General features: G+C 40.2%; 1 protein-coding gene across 4 annotated transcripts in view; it reads left to right on the forward strand.

Annotated features, from left to right (window-relative positions):
• The first annotated feature begins 4440 nt into the window (after window positions 1-4440).
• ACO1 (aconitase 1) overlaps window positions 4441-18432 on the forward strand; it is a 54836-nt gene continuing 40844 nt past the window's right edge. Inside the window, exons 1-3 of one of the 4 annotated variants that reach the window (XM_079112203.1) lie at window positions 4486-4572; window positions 6083-6152; window positions 17826-17899. The gene's annotated coding sequence lies outside the window, so the exon portion shown is untranslated. Of the gene's footprint in view, window positions 4573-6082; window positions 6153-17825; window positions 17900-18432 lie in introns of all 4 variants that reach the window. The other 3 variants (XM_079112202.1, XM_079112205.1, XM_079112204.1) reach the window with 3 other exon arrangements.

The raw sequence follows: 18432 nt of genomic DNA on the forward strand, positions 1-18432 counted from the left end.
CAACCTCAGAAAATTACATTTAATTTTGTGTACATGAAAAGATTTAATGGATCAATTCTGCAGATTCCCTCTCCACTCTGGAGAAAAAAAAAATTATATATATCTCACATTCAAAATCTATCCTACCCAGCAAATAACATGAACACATGTGAAAGATGTGCTAGATACCTAGTTTTTATGTGCCCAATCCTCAAAATTCATACTTTAGCTGCCTCTGATTTCCTAAACACCTCCATCCCCAAACTAATTTACCTGGGTGCTTCCAAATTACAGGGCTGCAACAGGGATCTCCTTACTACAACCAGGGAGAACAAGCCCTGAAAATAAGTGAATAAGGAATTCTAGACTACATGGAGACTGATGTTCCCTCCTAGTACATTTAAGTCTTCTTTTCTACAAAATAATAATAATAACAATAACTTATAACTTCTTTTTTAAAAAGTTTTTGTAGTTTAGGTGGGCAGAATGTGTTTATTTTATTTATTTTTATGTGGTGCTAAGGATCAAACCCAGTGCTTCACACATGCTAGGCAAGAACTCTGCTACTGAACTACAGCCCCAGTCCAGTAATTTATAACTTCTGTTTGTTGCTTAAAAGTTAAACCATGAACTCTGGAGTTAGTCTGGCCTCCATTCACACCCCAGGACTACCAGTTAGGAATTTTTTGACCTGAAATGGTGTAACTACCATGTACCTCAATTTCCTTATCTATGAGATGGCAGCAGTAACAATCAGCCTCAAATGGTTTTGTGAAGATTTAATGGGACATTTAATAAGGTTTGGGTTTTATCATTAGCTATACGGAAAGAAATGGTGCTTAACTGGAAGCGACTGGCTGAAGGATTCTCGAAAGGCAGCCCAGGGATACAGGTGCTTAAGTATTAAGAAATAGCAGGGAAACTAAGTCTATGGAAATGTGGCAGAGCGGAGCCAAGGGAAGACTTTCCGTACATAAACATAGCTTCTGGTTTTTAGAGAAACAGGCAGTGTTTATTTCAAACTTTCTCTGGTGTGAAAAAGATACACACATTATTGAAAATTTTAGAGATTCTAGAGTCACTCAAACAAGAAGTTCAAGATGACCACATTATATTTCTTCATTCATTGTCAACAAATGTCATCCCTCTGTGTTATGCAAGAGAATGCTGAACAGCATGCAAGCCAACAGAGAGCCAAAGAGTACACAATACAAAGAGTGAGTCAGAATTGATAAACCTGTATTGAACACCTTCTATGTGCCAGGCTCTGTGTTAGGGGTGATGAACCAGCTGACATGGTCCCCCTAACCTCATGGAGCTTATATTTCTAGGCATCAGGTCCTGGTGCCAATCTGTGGACATGTTAAAGCAGAATCACCTGTAGCAAAACTTTAACTTTCTCAGAAATCTGAGCATAGATCCTGCCCTGACTCTAATGAATCAGACATTCTAGGATGTAGGGGATACAGGGAGTTATATTTTAACAAGTGTCCTCTAGTGAGTCTGGGAAACATCTAGAATCTGCCAGTATTCTCATAGGTGTCCTCTGATCAACTCCATCAAATTCAGCCTTAAAAGTGAAGTATGTATATTTTCAGTACACTCCAAAGTTTGAGAGTCATCATGCTAGACTTGTCTTTCTCTTATACCACTTCCTTTCTATTAAGTATATGTGTATGAAAGTGCACTATAAATTGCAAATTATGATATAAAGTCAGTTGGATATAGTTCTTCAGACCTTTTAATCAACCAAGTAAGTCCAGTTTATTCAAGTGCAGTAATGTATTACATAACATTTCAGTCAACAACAGGCTGATGAAAAAAGAGATTACAATACCTAGTGAAGTTGTAGCCATCTTAGTTCTTATAAATACACTCTATGATGTCTGCACAACAAAAATGCCTAAGGATGCATTTTGAGAATGTATTCCCAATGTTTAACCGCACAGGACTACACTAAAGTCAATGTGGAATGCAATGAGGCACTCCTCAGCTTAACAGTCTCCAATGGAATCTTTGTCGTATTTATGGTTACTAGGCTTGGGTGGCTTCCTCTCAGAAGGTCCATAAAGTATATGTACTCTGTTGGGCCACTGGCAGAACCTTTGGTATGATATCAGAAATCCTTATTAGGTAGACCCTGTGTGAGCACAGTAATGTGGTTCTCAACCCAAGTGTTCAGTTTTCTCAACAGAGTATGGGATCCAAACTCAAGATGTAGAAATCAGAATGACGAAGAAACTGGATGGATAGGAGGGGACAGACAGATGGTTAGAGAGGATAATAACTTTCCATGTTAGATGTGATGAATGACAGATGCCTTTGGAATGTCCAAGTGGTAATTCTACAAATGGCTAGAAATAGAGTGTGTAGATCAGAAGTTAAAGTAAGACTAATGAAAGACATCAGGCTTCAGCTGGAAGTGGTAGGGAGTTTGCATGGTCAGAAAATAGACAAAGGAAAACTCATCAGTGTGCAGAGTGATATGAAAAGCAAGAGAAGAAAGAAAATACTAAAAGAGTAAAAAAAAAAAAGAGGGATTAAAAAGGAAAGAGGTGAATTATGAAAATAGAGGGCTGAAAGTTCAAAAGATTGAAATTTCAAAAATTAGTCACCACTGCCAAATACTACAGAACAGAAAGCAAGGATAAGAACAGAAGGGAGAACACTGAATTCTCAGTTAGCATGTCATTGGTAACATGTCAAAGAGCTGAGTGAAGAGATGTGGGAACTATTCCCTTCATGTGTTTGGCCAAGGTGCTTACTAATCTCAGTTCCCTTTATGGCCCTGTTTTAATTACTTTTGGTCAGGATGATCCTACAATATGTATAATCAGATCTATATGTATGTATGTATATATGTATGTATAATCTATCAAAATGTATAAATGTATTCTGTCATGTACAACAAATTAGAATAAAAAAAATTTACAAAATAAACTTAAAAAAGATTATCAGTTATATGTATGTTGGTGTTGAACATTAAAACATTGTGCTTTCTGAAGGGCTGCCTCAGTACAAATCAAAATTTAGCTGGACATGTTCTGGCCCTATTCCACAGTCTACTACCCACTCTCACCTTCCCCATACTCTCCCTAACTTTCAAGGAGACACTAGTATATTATTTTCAGGTTTTGTGGTGAACCTCTAGCATATAGTGGATATTGAAAGAAAATTTGTTCGATGAATGTGAATGGATGGGATTTGGGAAGTGGGTGCAAAGAAAGTGTCCTCTCCTATTGAAAATACAGTAACCCCCACACCCCACCCTTTCAAAATTGAGTATCACCATGTAGGTGTGCCCTACAGTGTTGCATGGTGGGGAAGTCAGGGGACTGAATTCAGCAGTGCCACATTTCACACCTCTAAAGTCGACCCTTACGAGGTGGTTGGAAGAGTCAAATGAATTGAATAGACATTAGTAAAGATCCAGCCACTGGGCTTTATGCCTAGTCAAGGTTGTAAATGATAGCAGGTTGGCATCATTATTAGTATTAGCAATTAGCTGCTCATTCAGATAGAAATAGAAAACTACAATGATTTTTCCAAATAATGAGGGCAAGAAAACATAAACATCACCACCTTTCACCTGGAAAGATCTAATCACTTCTCTGACTCACAGTTACCTAGAGGGCACAACTCCAAGCATGTCTGGAGAAGGCCCAAGCCATTTCTTACAGATGGGTGAACAACATGCATTACAGAGTGAAGTGTGGTTACAGGTTAAAAAGAATACATTTACACTAGAAAAGTTGCATTCCTGAACCACAGAGCCCCACTTGGCCTACTTCCACGTAGTAAAGAATTAAGGTGTGGGTGGGGAAGGGAGGTGAGGGATGGAATGGGGAGAAGGGCAAGGAGATGTGGCGAAGAGCAAGGTAATCACAGATTCTGAGCAGCCAGATAATGAAGCCTCTGCAGTTTGGGCAAAACTTTTTTTTTTTAAGCTGAATTTCTTGCCAGGCGTGGCCTGTAATCCCAGCAGCTCCGGAGGCTGAGGCGGGAAGATCACAAGTTCAAAGCCAGTCTCAGAAATTTGGCGAGGCCCTGAACAACCTAGCGAGACCCTGTCTCAAAATAAAAACATAAAAAGGGCAGAGGATGTAGCCCAATGGTTAAGCACACCTGCATTTAATCCCCAAAACAAAATCAAAAAAAAAAAAAAAAAAAAAAGCTGCATTTTTTTTCCAGGCCCTTCGGCTCATTTCCCAGGCGAGCTGGGCAGTCACAGCCTGTGCCCCAACGTGAGCAACGGTGACCCTCTCTCCAGGCCCAGGGCCCGCAAGAGCTGCCCTAAGGGAAGACGCGTCTGTCCACTTTCTGTGGCGGAACCACCAGCAGCCTTCACCTCGCTGGAGGCTAAGGCCCTCGGGCCGGTGGGGGCGGGGCGGGGCGGGGCGCCGTGGAGGCTCCGCCCCCGGCCGCTGCCAGGCTGGTTCCGGCCGGCGCCCGCCCCGCCCCTGCTCTCACGGCGTCTGGCGGCCCGGGGCTGCGGGGGAGGAGCGCGCGGAGGCGGTGGCGGGACAGCACTCCAGCGTGCCCGCTGCGCTGTCCCGGCCCGCTCGTCGCCCGAGCCCCGCCGTGCTGTGCCCGGTGAGTACCGCCTCATCCCGAATGACGTCCCGGAGCGGGGGCGCCGGCCCCCAGGTCCTCCGGGAGTTGTTGCGGGCCTTTTCGCGGCGCGCGAGGCGGAGCGGCCCGGGGGAGTCGGGCAGAGCCCGGGGGAGGCGGAGGGAACGTGTTCCTGGGAGTGACCTCTCCGCCATCCCTCAGCTTGTGTCGCGCCGGGGACTGGAAATGGCTCTCCTCGCCGTCCTTAGCTAGGCGGTGCGGGCCGCGGGTGTGCGAGCCTCACCGGGGGGTCCTTTGCGAGCCTGGAGGACGGGTAATCGTCACCGAGCTCGTGTGGCCGGGCGGGGAATCCCCACCAGGAGGAAATAGTGTGAGGGAGGTGGACCTCAGTGGAAGGGTGGGGCACAAAAGCCCACCCTAATTGACCCCAAATTCTAAGGAGACCGGATTGCCTTTTCTACTTGGCCAGCACACCGGACCGGCACCTCTTCCTAAGTCCAGAACACACAACCCTTCTCACAGGGGACTATCTCTAGGACAGAAGTTTCCAAACTTTTTTTGGCCTCAGTATCCTTTACCCTCTTAAAAAATTACTATCCTCAGGAACCTTTGTGGGTTATATGTGTTGACATTTGCCACATATAAATAAAACTGAAAAACTGTTACAGTATTTAATAACTCATTTAAAAATAATAGACCAGTTATATTTTAATATTTTTTATGGAAAAAAAAAAAAAACCTGTATTTTCCGGAACAAAAAGTTATCAAGAATGATGGCTTTTTTTTTTTTTTTTTTTTTTTTTTACATTTCTGCAAACCTCTTTTAATGTTAGGCTCAATAAAAGAAAACTGGGTTCTTACATCTTGTTTTATTCAGTCTCTTGCACTGTCACATGTCATGTAACTTCTGGAGACCTCAGCAGTGGACTCTTGAGAATATGAGAATGAAAAAAACAAATAACCTCTTAGAGTTATTATGAAAGTGGCTTTTGACCTTGTAAACCTCTGTACAGCATTTTTAGAACCAGTGGGGAGGAAATGCTTTAAAGGCTCAGTTCATTGGGTCTGCTTCTTGTTTGGGATCCTTCCTTTAAATGGGAACACAACCCACCCCATGCATTGAATAGGGTTAACCTCTGATTTGTGGGATCAAGCTTGACCTCACTTTGAAACCAAGGACCAGGTCCTCTCAGGATGTATCTTGCTGACCTCCTGAAAAAACTCAGCAAGACTCACAGGTGGCTTTGGTTGCTTCTGTGCCTGCAGAGCTGACCTGTCTGCGTCAGGATTACAGCAGTGTTGTGGCAAACAGGATCAGTGGGTTCAGAGAACTGCCAATGGGGTGACGATGCCAAGTGTGTAGAGGTTAGTGTGAGAATTACCAAGTAGTTGAGAAGTTATTTCCAAATAACAGAGGCATGCTCTTGCCTCCTTTCCTTGTGTTCATCTGTTGGCAGTTGGGTAGTTGTTAACGTTGAGTTTGTTGGAATATGCTTACAAATTTTGGTGCTTTTTCACTTTGCACTTTTAGAGGCGAATCACTGTGTATGGTCCTTCCTTGTCCCCCTCTGGAAAGCAGTTGTCCAGCATTTGGCTGTGTGGTAGGTGGGATCCTTCACTGAATTCTTTCCTTGACTTCATTTTCTGACAGCAAATGTTCAAAATAGAAGTTTTATACTATATATAGCATACATGTATACTATATACATATATGTCTATATCGTATACAAAGGAAAAAATGATCTAACTCAGGTATCTTTTACCCAAAGAGCTTGCTCTGCTTCAGTGGAGCAGTTTGGACACTGCAGCCAGTACTTTAGAAATGCACAGTCCACAGGTGGGAGAAGAGAATGTGATCTAAACTTGGAGCACCTGTTGGGTTCTTTGAATAAGACTCCACTTCATTTTTGGAATCTCTCTCCTTCATCCTTTCAGTGTATACTTGTTGGACACCTATTTATCACATATCCAGTTCTGTACCAGCTGGAAAAGTAATGAGTGCAAAAATGCAGTCCCTGTCGTTCTAGAGCTTACAGTCTAATAGCTTAGGCAACTACTGGTTAATTGAGATAATCATCTGTCAGAGTAGTAATAAAACATGGTCCTATGTGAAGAACAATACCCCCTACCAGAAATGTGCTTCAAAAGCATGACCTAAAGCAGAGTCCCACACTGAAGATGATGATTAAAAAAACCAACGTTTATTAACATGTGCCTTGCAAAGAACTTCTTTCCCTTTTTTTCTTTGTTTTCCCTTTTATTGAGGAGGTAATTCCCTCTGAGGCAGCCAGATTCTATACAGAGAAATTACTTCCGGCTTAATGCCACTCACTGGGCCAGACTTGGGGAAGACCCTTATTTCTCTGGGCCTTAATGCCTTTGACTTTAAAGTGAGGAGTTGGGCCATTGATAGCAAGTGTCCCAAGTAACCAGTGGTTTACCACAACTGGTTTATATTAGTATTTGTACATATTTCTTCCCAACTCCATGTTTAGTGTCTTTATTTGTTTAAACTTGAAATAAGCCATGATGATAATATTTACATCATGGAAATAGACCACTGCTGCAAATCTTGGCTCTTTCCCTCTGGAGAACAGGTTGTTCAACATTTACCAGCACGCCACTCCTACTATCAGACAAAGGTGCTTTTGGTATTTTGGGGGTTTTTTTGTTTTTTTTGTTTGTTTTTTTAATAGAAAACATACTCTTTAGCCTGGACAAACACTGGTTATGGAGTGGGTGATTCATGTCCTCCAAAATCTTTGATAGAGAAAACATAGTCTGTTTTCACCTTATCTTGGAATATGGATTAGCAAACTTTTTGTGTAAAGAGGCAGAGAGTTAAAAATTTAGGCTTTGTGGGATGTACAGTCCTTATTGCAGCTAGTCAGCTCTATTGGTGTTCTGTGAAAGCAGCTATAGACAGTATGCAAACAGAGGAGCATGACTGTGTTCCAGTAAAACTTGATTTGCAATAAAGGCACTAGGCTGTAGTTTGCAGACCTTTTTCCTAGAATATCAGAACAGGAGCCATATTTCAAGGAGGTTGTTTCATAGAAAAAGAAATTCTTCGGGACTTTATGCATGAATACCAGGGACCTAATCTCCAAGATGGATAAAGCTGGAAGTATGGAGTCAATCATAGAAGAATCCATAGTGGATCGTTTAAGCAAAGCACAAGTATTTTCAAATTTCAAGGACACAACTGTGGATGAGGAGTGGAAATCTTTACTCCCAATTTCTTTTCTGGAGCCATGTCCTATATTATGCTGGGGTGGATGGACCTGTAGTCTAATGTAGTGTGTTATGCAAAAAGTAATAGCATCTCTTAATAGCTTTCTTGATTTCAGGAGCAGGGAAAAAGGAAGTGTTCAGAAAGGAAGAAAAATCCACCTGATACTTATGTATCATATACATTTGTGTGTGTGTGTGTGCGTGTGTACTGTGTTTACATGTATGTATATGCATATTTGTATATCTGTATATGTACATAAGTTGAATACACATGCAATTATACATTTCATATATTTAAAGTAGCCTCATAATTGTTTGAAAAACAGATGTACCACTGTTAACAGTAGCCAGTTCTAAGCAGTGGAATGGAAAGGAAAGAGGGCAGGGAAATTTTACTTGTTACTTTTTATAATACTAGAAGTCTATATGTATCTGGCAAAATTCATGTATACTTTTTTGCAACTTAAAAAACTAAAATTTCAACAACTTATACTTTTAAAGGAAGATGGGATTATTCCTCTGGTAAGAGTGCTGCCACCACCCTTCTCCACCAACCCAACAAACTACTTCCATTGTCACATCACATTTCCAAACTAGAGTATATAACTAATGTATATTGATTCAAATAGCATTGAGAGTGAGCCCTCTCAAGTCAAAACATTTTATCAAACAGTATTAATGTTTGGCTTAAACTCCTGTGCAAGGTTGGAAGTGCTAGATCGAAGTGTCTTTTAATGGACCATTTTAACTCAAGCTGTTATACAGTTTTTAAAAAGCATGTTACATGGGATTATTTCCTGGTGATCCTCTATTTCTGAGGAGAAAAGCATGGTCATAAATTTATGGTTGGGCATCTGTCTGGACACAGGCTTTGGACTTGCCAAAATGTTGGGTGGTATACAGTTGATTTTTAGATTTTTTTTTTTTTACAAGTTTTCCAGCATGAACAAATACTCAAAATCAACCCCTGCATGATACATTGAGGTCACATTGTCTCCATTTTTCTTACACTGACTGACACCAACCTGCCTGGTAGTAGAACCCTGCTGCTTTCTCCAAGTGGGAGGTAGAAAAACAAGTGAAGAGAGTGAGGCATTGGGAACCCAGAACAGGCACATTGATAACTGTAGTCACATGTGCTCTGTGGACTTGCCTGTGGAGTCTGTTCCAACCCTCCCTCTGCAGTTGGAACAATTGACCAGGATGTTAGAAAGTTCTTTAGCATCATCACCTCAAAAGCCATCAGCTGACCAGCTCCTGAGATTGATTGCTCTTCTTCTTTCTTTCTTTCTTTTTTTTTTTTCCACTTTTTTGGGCTTGGTGGTACTGGGGTTTGAACTGTGTGGAGCTTTACCACTGAATTAGCTACATTCCCAGCCCTTTTTATTTTTATACAAGGTCTCGCTAAGTTGCTGAGGATGGGCTTGAACTTGCCATCTTCCTGTCTCAGCCTCCCAAGTCACTGGGATTGCAAGTGTGAGTCATTGCACCTGGCATTTAAACAATTTTTAATGGGGGATTTCAGATATACAAGTAAGTGGAGAAAGGAGTATAAGCCCTTAGCCTTACAACGATGAGCAATAATAATTGGACCTTCTTGTTTTCACCTGTACCTTGCCTTGACCTCACTTCTTTTTCTCCTTCCAGGAGTTGGCATCTTCATTTTCAGCTATTTAAATTAACAAAAACTATTATTTGCTGTGTTTCTTTGTAGACACATGTACAGAAGCCATAGAAGTCTTCTAATGTCAGCCGAATTGAATTTCTGAATGGTCCTTGAGCACTTGCTGTGTTTTCTCCTACTTACATTGATTTTTAAACATTTTAAAGAATGATGAAAAATGTCTTTAATTTCTCTATTTTGCATTTGCTTTTCCCTCTGCCTGTTAGTTTAAATCCATCTTTCCTTTTCCCAGTTCTCTGTAAAGCCTTTCTCAAATCCCAGTTGTAGCTCTTTCCTTTAACCTTTCTTATGACCCTTATCTTATTGTAATTAATTGTGCGCTTATCTTAGTCTTCTTGTTAAATTGTAATCTTTATATAAAAGGAGTGTTTTCCTTATCTTCCTTTCTCATGTGTTACTTAGCAATGCCTAATGCAAAGAAGAGACTCAAGAAATACATGCTAAATTAATTTGAATTGGTCAAGGTCATTGGAGAAAAATTTTCATTATAAAATAAATTCATCACATTAAAAGAATAATTTTCAGGCATTACCTAGAACCAAGAACACTTTCTCCTACTTGCATGGATTTTTAACATTTTGAAGAATGATGAAAAACATCTTGAATTTGAACCAACGTAAAAAAAAGTGACTTTTTTCCTAAGGAAAAACTTTTTTTCAGATATGTATCTTTAGGTCTTTTCTGATCTAAAAATGCTTTTCCCCTTAGGATTTGGGAGGTGCTAAATAGTATTGGTTCACTTTCATTGGCTTAGCATGATTCTTGACTATATTTTTAAATATTTGTTGTTTTAAAGTATAAATTTAAATATTCAGCAAAAGAGGTAGGCTACATTTAGAGCTCACCAAGTCCCATGAACTAAGTTGATAGCAATCTCATAAATTATGGTAGCTGACAGGGATGGAGTTCCCAGTGTACACTGCTTTATGTTTGCCTCATTTAAGTATCCCAGCAGCCATTGTCATCTGTGCAGAGCAGTGGAGATGGGCATTGTTATGTTAGAACTACAAAGAAATAAATTGAAGTTTAACAGGCTAGAGGGAATTTTGTCCACAGTAGTTAAGTGGCAGAGTCTGATATTCAGTGCAGATTAGAAACAAGATGGAAGAATTAGATGTTACAATCAAACAAGATGGAAGAATTAGATGTTCCAGTCATGCAAAGACATGAAACTATCTTGCTAAACATTATGTCTTTGGGACTCAGAACAGATTCTTGTGCCCCTCAACGCCTTAGAACTGCTAAAATGATACCACACTCTCTGTAGCCATTTCTTTCTCAGATTCCTCAAGTTCTGCTTTTAGTCTTTGTTGTCAAGAGTTAATCCACCTTCATTGAATTAGCCTGTCTGTGCCTGAGTGTGGCTGTGGTTCTATTTCATTCTCTCTTGTCCTAAGAACACCAGGCCAGCCCATCTTTGGATATTGTAACTTGCCTTGAGCCATTGCTCCAACAAACAAACATGAGCACTTAATTATTCATTATCCTCATAATCCTTTCTGTGACCATTATAGAATTACAAATACAGGTACAAGTTGTGACATAGTTCTTGAAGAAGGTGCATCACTCTAAGATAAAGTGTCCTACATGACTCACTAGGTTTGAACTTTTTATTGAGAAGGGAATGGTGAATTGCCAAGAATTTGTTATGTGTGAGAACTATGCTAGGGCAGATGTACGAAAGGTAGGACTGTGTGGTAAGGTGGGACCAAGACTAGGCTTGGGTAGAAGGAGGTCATGTTTCACCAGACCCTTATTTGCTCAGGCAAGGAATCTGGTGCTGTCTAAGAGCTGGTGATGCCTTTATTATTTATGTAAATCCATCCTTTCATAATTATCATTACAAATTTTACCAAAATTAAGGACATTTTAGGGAGCTTGAGGTTGACTATTTAGTCCTCATGTAAGTACTTTAGAGTTTGAAGATTATTTTAAAGTAAGTTTTCATTGTTAAATCCATTTGGTTAATTTGGATCTTTCTATGCGAAGTGACCTTAAAAAGATAGTTTGTGCTACTGGTTGGGAGGCTCTGGCATCAGGAGACCTGAGTTTGACACCCAGCTTGTTCACTGAACAGCCACAAGACCTTGACAAGTAACCCAGTCCCTCTGATGCTGCCTTCTTCCCAGTAAGACATAAGGTGGGTGTTAGTGCTGTCACAGAGTTGCTGAGTGGCTGTGTTAGACCTGGTGGGTGAGGTCGATGGCACCCCACAGGCTCTCAGTTTGTCTTCAGGCTACATTGCTTCTGGAACTATGTAGTACCTTCTCCATAACGCACTACGTTGCAGCCATTCTTCCCTACCTCTGTCTCATTCTACCCATTGAGCTCCAGGCTCACAATGCAGCTGCCTGCTGGCCTCTTCACCTCACATTCTCTGTGTCAAAAACCAACATCCTGGTTCATCTGGGTCATTGGCTCTGACAGTTTGCCCAAATGAAACAGGAGCAATCCTAGACCTCTCTTTCTGCCTTGCCTGCCCTCAGTTCATTCTGCTGTCCTGGAAGCTTTTGTCCTCTGCCTCTCTTCATTGCTTCTTCTCTCTGAGACCCTTTCTGATTGGGTGACCGCAATAGCACTGTAACCTGCTTTGCGACACCAGTCTATCCTCGTCATACTAAGTCAATCCATACACTGCTAGAGTGACCTCTGAAAATCAAATCAAGTCTTACAGGTTGCATCCTGGAATCCTTGAATGGGGCCTCTTTATCTTCAGTGTAAACCCAGACCTCTCAGTGAGGTTCTCATGATCTGAACCCTGCCCACCCCTGTCCTATTAGCCCTCCCCTATCTGCACCCTGTACTTCATCCACATGAAACAACTTCATGATTCCCAGTGCCATTCTTTTGTGCCTTTACATGTATCATTTTCTCTACCAGACTATTCTTTGTTCAGACTCCTACTTCATTGTTATTCTGGAAGACTCGTGGTGTTGCCTGTCCCTAGAGGCCTTCCTGACTCCCTCCGACTCTGGACTAGGTGCTCACTCTGACTGCTTCCTTACTGCTCTTGGTCCACTACTGCTGCAGCATAGGCTGTCAGATGCTGTGATTATTTCACCAGCCTCCCTTCTCAGACTGTGAGTGAAGGAGGAGGGAACTTTGGGCCCTTCATCTTAGTGGTCCACAAATATCAAATGAGTGAATGAATTCCCATCAGTTCATTTTCTTAGAATCCAGAGAGGTCCAGGTATCAGATGGCTTCAGATTTTCAGTGCCTAACTATGCTGTAATCCTGCTGTGGATGAACAATGTGCTTTTCAGGAACAAACACCCCAAGAGGATGAGGTCTTCCTGGTTGCTGCCCTTCTTACAGAATATCAGCAAAATTTGGGTTTATATATTAAGCTTCTGGGAAGTTCATTAGCATGAGTCATCTTACCTGAATCCAAGCATGTCTGTGGCTGTGAGGAGACCACAAAGTCCTCAGAAACTTGACAAGTTCACAGAGATAAAGGTGGCTCTGGAAGACATCTGGCAGCTGGACATGCAGATTTTGAAACCCTTTCTTTCTTATTCCTGAATTTTAAGTTAAAAGTTTATCACAGTCTATAAAATGAATTCAGGAAATTAAGGAAATCATGCAGTGTTCTTAAAGAATGAGTCTCATCTTAGGCCTTCTCTGGAATGCTTTTAAAATCTGCCCTCCTTTTCCCCTCAAGACTTAGATACAATAGGACACGATTGGGATCTTTGCAGCTGTCACTGTGGGAAGCTGCAAGGTAAAGACTTGCCTTCTAGGAAGGAGCAGAGGATGACCTTTCCAAGGAGAGAATGAGGTCAGGCTGGCTCTGGACCCAATCTCAAGAGTGCTGTCCTGGCTTCTTCCTCTGCTTTCAGGCCAAAAGTTTCATGACTCCATGGCTAGGTTTTCTCAGCCTGTCTCTGGAATGTATTAAAGGCAAAGTTGATCAAGATTTTTGTGATATTTTGCTTTTATAAGCCCACAGTGAAACTAAAACGTAAAAATGAATATGTCTCTTGAGTTGCTACAACTAATTTGAAATGAGCTTAGAGGATACGTTGGATTAGATCTCTCTCTTTGGGAGCTGTGTATGACATTGCTTCCCCTTGGAAAGTGAGCTCAGAATCGGGGAGCTTTAAGAGTCAGAGGAGCTCAATCAGGCATTGCTGTGACAGGGTCCTAGTTCCCTAAATCCTGACCATTATTTGTGGTGGTGTTTGTGCACATTTGCCAAGTGACTCATGATCATTTCTGTGGCACATCCGGAGAATTTCCAGTGTTACTTAATAATGAAGTTCAGAGAAGCAAAAGGTTAGGTTAGATTTCAGGAAGTAGTCACTTAAATGTACTCTAGTGCTTTTATACTATGAGTGCATTTCTTATCAAACTTTAACAAATCTTGGGCTGGGGTTGTGGCTCAGTGGCAGAGTGCTTACCTGGCATGTGGGGGGCACTGAGTTCAATTCTCAGCACCACATATACACAAATTTTAAAAAGGTTCATTGTCAACTAAAAAAAATTTAAAAAACTAACAAATCTTGATGTTGGAAATCTACAGAGTAGGTGTACAGCCTAGAGTTTGTATTTTGTCGACCCTATAGTGACTGACAAAGTCCTGTGTAGTCTGACCTTTGCTATCTCCCCAACTTTTCTGTCTTTTGCACTCACCCCCTCTGGCCTCCATGCCTTTCCTTGGACCCCTACCACCAGCATGCCCCTGCCTCAGGACCTTTACATGGGATCTTGTCTTCACCCATATTGTGCATAGCTTGTCCCCTCACTTCCTCTGCTCTGCTCAGGTGAATCTACCAGTGAGGTCTTTCTGATTACCTGACTCTCAAGACTTCACACTCTCTACTGCCTTCACCCTGCTTTATTCACAGAATGGATCACCATTTGACACTGTCATTTAGTCTGTTTCCTTCCACCAAAATGGAAGTACTGTAAGAGTAGAGAAATTGTCTCTTTGTTCACTGGTATATCCCCAAGACCTAAAACAAACCCTGCATATATTAAACAATAAATATAAACATAAATCAAATGAATGAATCATACTCTTTTTTCCTTAGAAAGGCCTTTTTTGATGATCAACCAATCTCATTTTAGATCATTGACCAACTCGATTTTATACATTGGGAAACTGAAGCACTGAATAGTTGTGGCTGACTAAAAGTGAAAAATTTTTTAACCACCATTATGGCTTTTAAAAATATCTAGAAATGTATGTGAAACATTCTAGTCAGTTATCCAGAATGGAACAAAACTGAGAGAAAATAAACTGATAATCTGCAAATTTATCTAGAAGAGACAAGTTACTGCGAGATGGCAGAGCTTTCTAATATAGAAGGCAGTGTGTTCATCTCTGTAGCATACAGCGTGTCTTGCATATAATTAGTGGTCAAGAAAGAAGTATGCTTCTGAATTTGATTATTTTGTGATAGAGCCATTCATTTCTCTAAGATGCTTCTTCTACACCACTGTTTTTCTATTCTCATTCAAAATGGTTCTTCCAGCTTCTCCTTGGAAGTTCTTTTAAAGTATAGAGATTGTGTTAGTTACAGATTAGGAGGCTTTTTTGTTTTGTTTTGCTTTTGTTAAAATAACTTTTACTGAAAGGATCAGAGAGGTGACCTGTTGTCTGGTATACTTCAGAGATTTTTAGTGGATACAGTTTCCCACATGCATCCCCGTCAGATAAAGGAAAGAATGAACATTTCTAACTCTCTACTTGGGAAGGAGTCAAATTGACAAGCCATGGTGATGTTGCTGGCTTGGGGAGTGCTGACCTCAGTACTGTCTATGCTTATGTAGACATCCTTGGAATCTTTTTGACCAAAAAAAAAAAGAAAATTGTTTATAAATAACACAAAGTTTAGATACACAACAGTCAGTTGGGAGGAGCAGGACCAATTAATTTCTCCTCAAACAGAAGAAGAAAACATAGCTAATCTTTCTAGTGAACTGAAGTAAACCCTAGAAATGCAGTAATGTTACTTAGGAGTTAGAAGTTGTGAAAATACAGGATGAATATATTTAGGAAAATATAGGAAGAGAGAAAGAGAGAAAGGAGGTGGGCACGTCACATGAAATACAAAAGAAATCTCTTTCTGTTGTCACATGCATTTTGAAAACCTCTTGTGTATCTTAGGTATCCTAAATAAACAATGCAGAGGTTATGTGTTCTGTGTATACCTCAGAAAACAGATGATTCCCAACTGAAGGCTCTTTCAAAAAGTCCCCCGGAAACTGATGTGCATCCTCAAAACAAAAACCCCTCTGTCCTCACCCACTACTTACAGGAGTTCTGCTGTATGGGGTCACTCCTCACCTCTGCTCCCTCCTCGTATCTGGAAACCCTGCATTTGGTTGTAGGGCCCATTAATATCCCTGCCTCTCTTTTATAAGGCAGCCTAAGAGGATTCACCTCTGATAACAGAGGCAGTTAAATCATAGATTTATGTACTCCACAGATTGTATAGACACCCTCAGAGGACGATCTGATTTTTTTCTGATATTTGGTACCTAGCTAATGTAAGTCACCTATTTCAAACAACTCTACAAATCCGACTGTGACAGATAAACATCATAGCATGGCACCTCTTTTGCATGCACTTGCTAGTGTTGAACCATTTGCTGTTGGCTAGTATGGTCCAACATAATTTTTTTTTCAACCTGAGTGATAGCACAGCATCCATCCATATGCTGTACTCAAAAAGTCCATTTGCAAGATTGTTGCCTTGGCTTGGAAGTTCATTCTGGGGTCACACAGAGCAAAGCTCACTGGCCTAAATGGGGATTTTTGCCTGTGATTTTAACTAATCAACCTTGTATCTTGCTGTAACTAGCATGTACACAAGCATAAGTCAAAATGTACAACACATTTTAGGGCTGCTGTTCATGTAAGGGAAAGTCTTGTAGGTTGCAAGTCTCAAGTCTAGACAGAGGTTAAGGGTAGACTCAGGCTCTCCAGGTTACAGATCTGAGTCTCATATAGGTTAGTATCTCAGTAAAATCTCTTGGACATGATTTGGTCACTAGAAGCCATCGTAGTGCCTCTCAGTTTGGTCTGTCTGATAGGTAATGTACAAGTGAAGAAATTCAGATTGTAATGCAGGTGGGAAATTGTTTGAATTAACTAGATATTAAAGAGATGCCACAATTGGCTTTTTAATCACTCGTCTTGGCAAAAGGTAAAAATGAATTGTATTACCTGGTTTGAGCAACTGCATTCACTGCTTCGTAAAAGGACCATTAAATTAATACAGCCTTTCCCAGTTATCTTGGTGCTTTGCAACCAAATGAAGAAATGCATATCCTTTAACCCTGCTGTCCTACTTCTAGAAACTGAAAGCTAGGAATTTATTCAGCTGAATGGAGGACATTCCAAAGTTGTATATGCAGGAGTTGCAGCATTGTCTGAATGGCAACACTTGAAAACAACCTAAGTATTTTGATGAAAAGGATTGATCAGATAATTAAGACTTTTATGGTATAGTTAAAAATGATGTAAAATATCATGACTGCCCTATTAAGATATTTGTTGTCTACTGCTAAGTGGAAAAAAAAAATACACAATTTTTTTAAACAGTTGTAAGACTGAAAAAGAAAAACATTTTTAAAGAAAACTCCATAATGCATCAAAAGGTCATGATGAAGGACTTGGGTCTGGTGGTAGAATGCTTGCCTAGCTTGTATGAGGCCCTTGGTTCAATTCTTAACACTACAAAACCAAGAAAAGTCATGGTGAATGAAATTCTAAATAATGGAAATACAGATTTATTTTCTTCTTTTTGCTCTTGTGTTTTCTATAATTTCTGCATGAACATCTATTACTTAGGGTAATATTAACATTTTTGAAGTTCTCACTACCCAGGAAGGGTGTGGTTCAACAACATGTTTGAGGCTGGTTGCATTGATAAGCACCTCTAATCCTCACTACTGCAGAGGCAGAGACAAGAGGATCAGAAGGCCTGCGTGAGCAATTTAGCTAGACATTGACTCAAAATAAAAAGGAGTGGGGTGGAGCTCAGTGATAGAGCTTTTCCTTAGTATGCATGAGGCAAGGAGTATAGATCCTAGAACTACAAAACAAAAAATCATGTTTGGTATCCTGCTGGGGTGGAGGATTCTGGGGACAGGATGAGAAGGAGCTGGCTTAACTGGCATGTTTGACTTGAAGGGAGTCTGGGAATGTACATCTAATGTTAATTCAAGCCCCTTCCAGAACTCTGGCAAAACTATTATTCCATTTATAGATAACAAAAAAACATATTTGGGGAAGCACAGAGGGTTTAATCTAGATTAATAGTCACAAATTTATTTTTAAATAAATATCAGACATTATTCAAAACAAACAATAGCAACAGAAAATATCTGTGTTTCATATTCCAGGAACTTTATGAACTGCTCCATCTCCTTTTCAAAGGATATCACAGAAGATTCCAAGTTCTCAGACACTGTTAGAGGTATTTATGTACAATGTTAAAATGACTGCTTTGGTCTTTTAAAAAGTAAATGAATGCATGCTTATCAAAAATAGATTTTAGGAAATACAAAAATATATTAATATAAAAAATCAAAGCCCCCTCTTTACACAATATATTCTTATAATGTTAATTTTGTCTTTCTTTTTTGACTGCATATTTGGCACCTAACTAATGTAAGTCACCTATTTCAAACACTCCACAAATCTGACTAACAGATAAATATCATACAATGGTGTGCCTGTGTATGGATGACTATATACCATGTCTTTTAAGTTTTTAAGCTTAAATTAGGTTCTAGTACAAACAACCTTCCATATTTGTAGATTCTACATCTTTGGATTCAACCAAATATTGATAGAAAATACTTTTTTTTTAAATCTGTATTGAACATGTACAGTTAGCAGCATGATTGTAGAACCCAATTGGAATCCCCCTCGCTTTTGCCAAGAGAATGCTTTTTATATATCTGCCTCATATCATGCTGCTTCTGCCTAATATTTGTATTTTCAAAA

The sequence above is a fragment of the Sciurus vulgaris genome, assembly GCF_902686455.1.
Source record: "Sciurus vulgaris genome assembly, chromosome: 15".
Classification (NCBI taxonomy): Eukaryota; Metazoa; Chordata; class Mammalia; order Rodentia; family Sciuridae; genus Sciurus; species Sciurus vulgaris.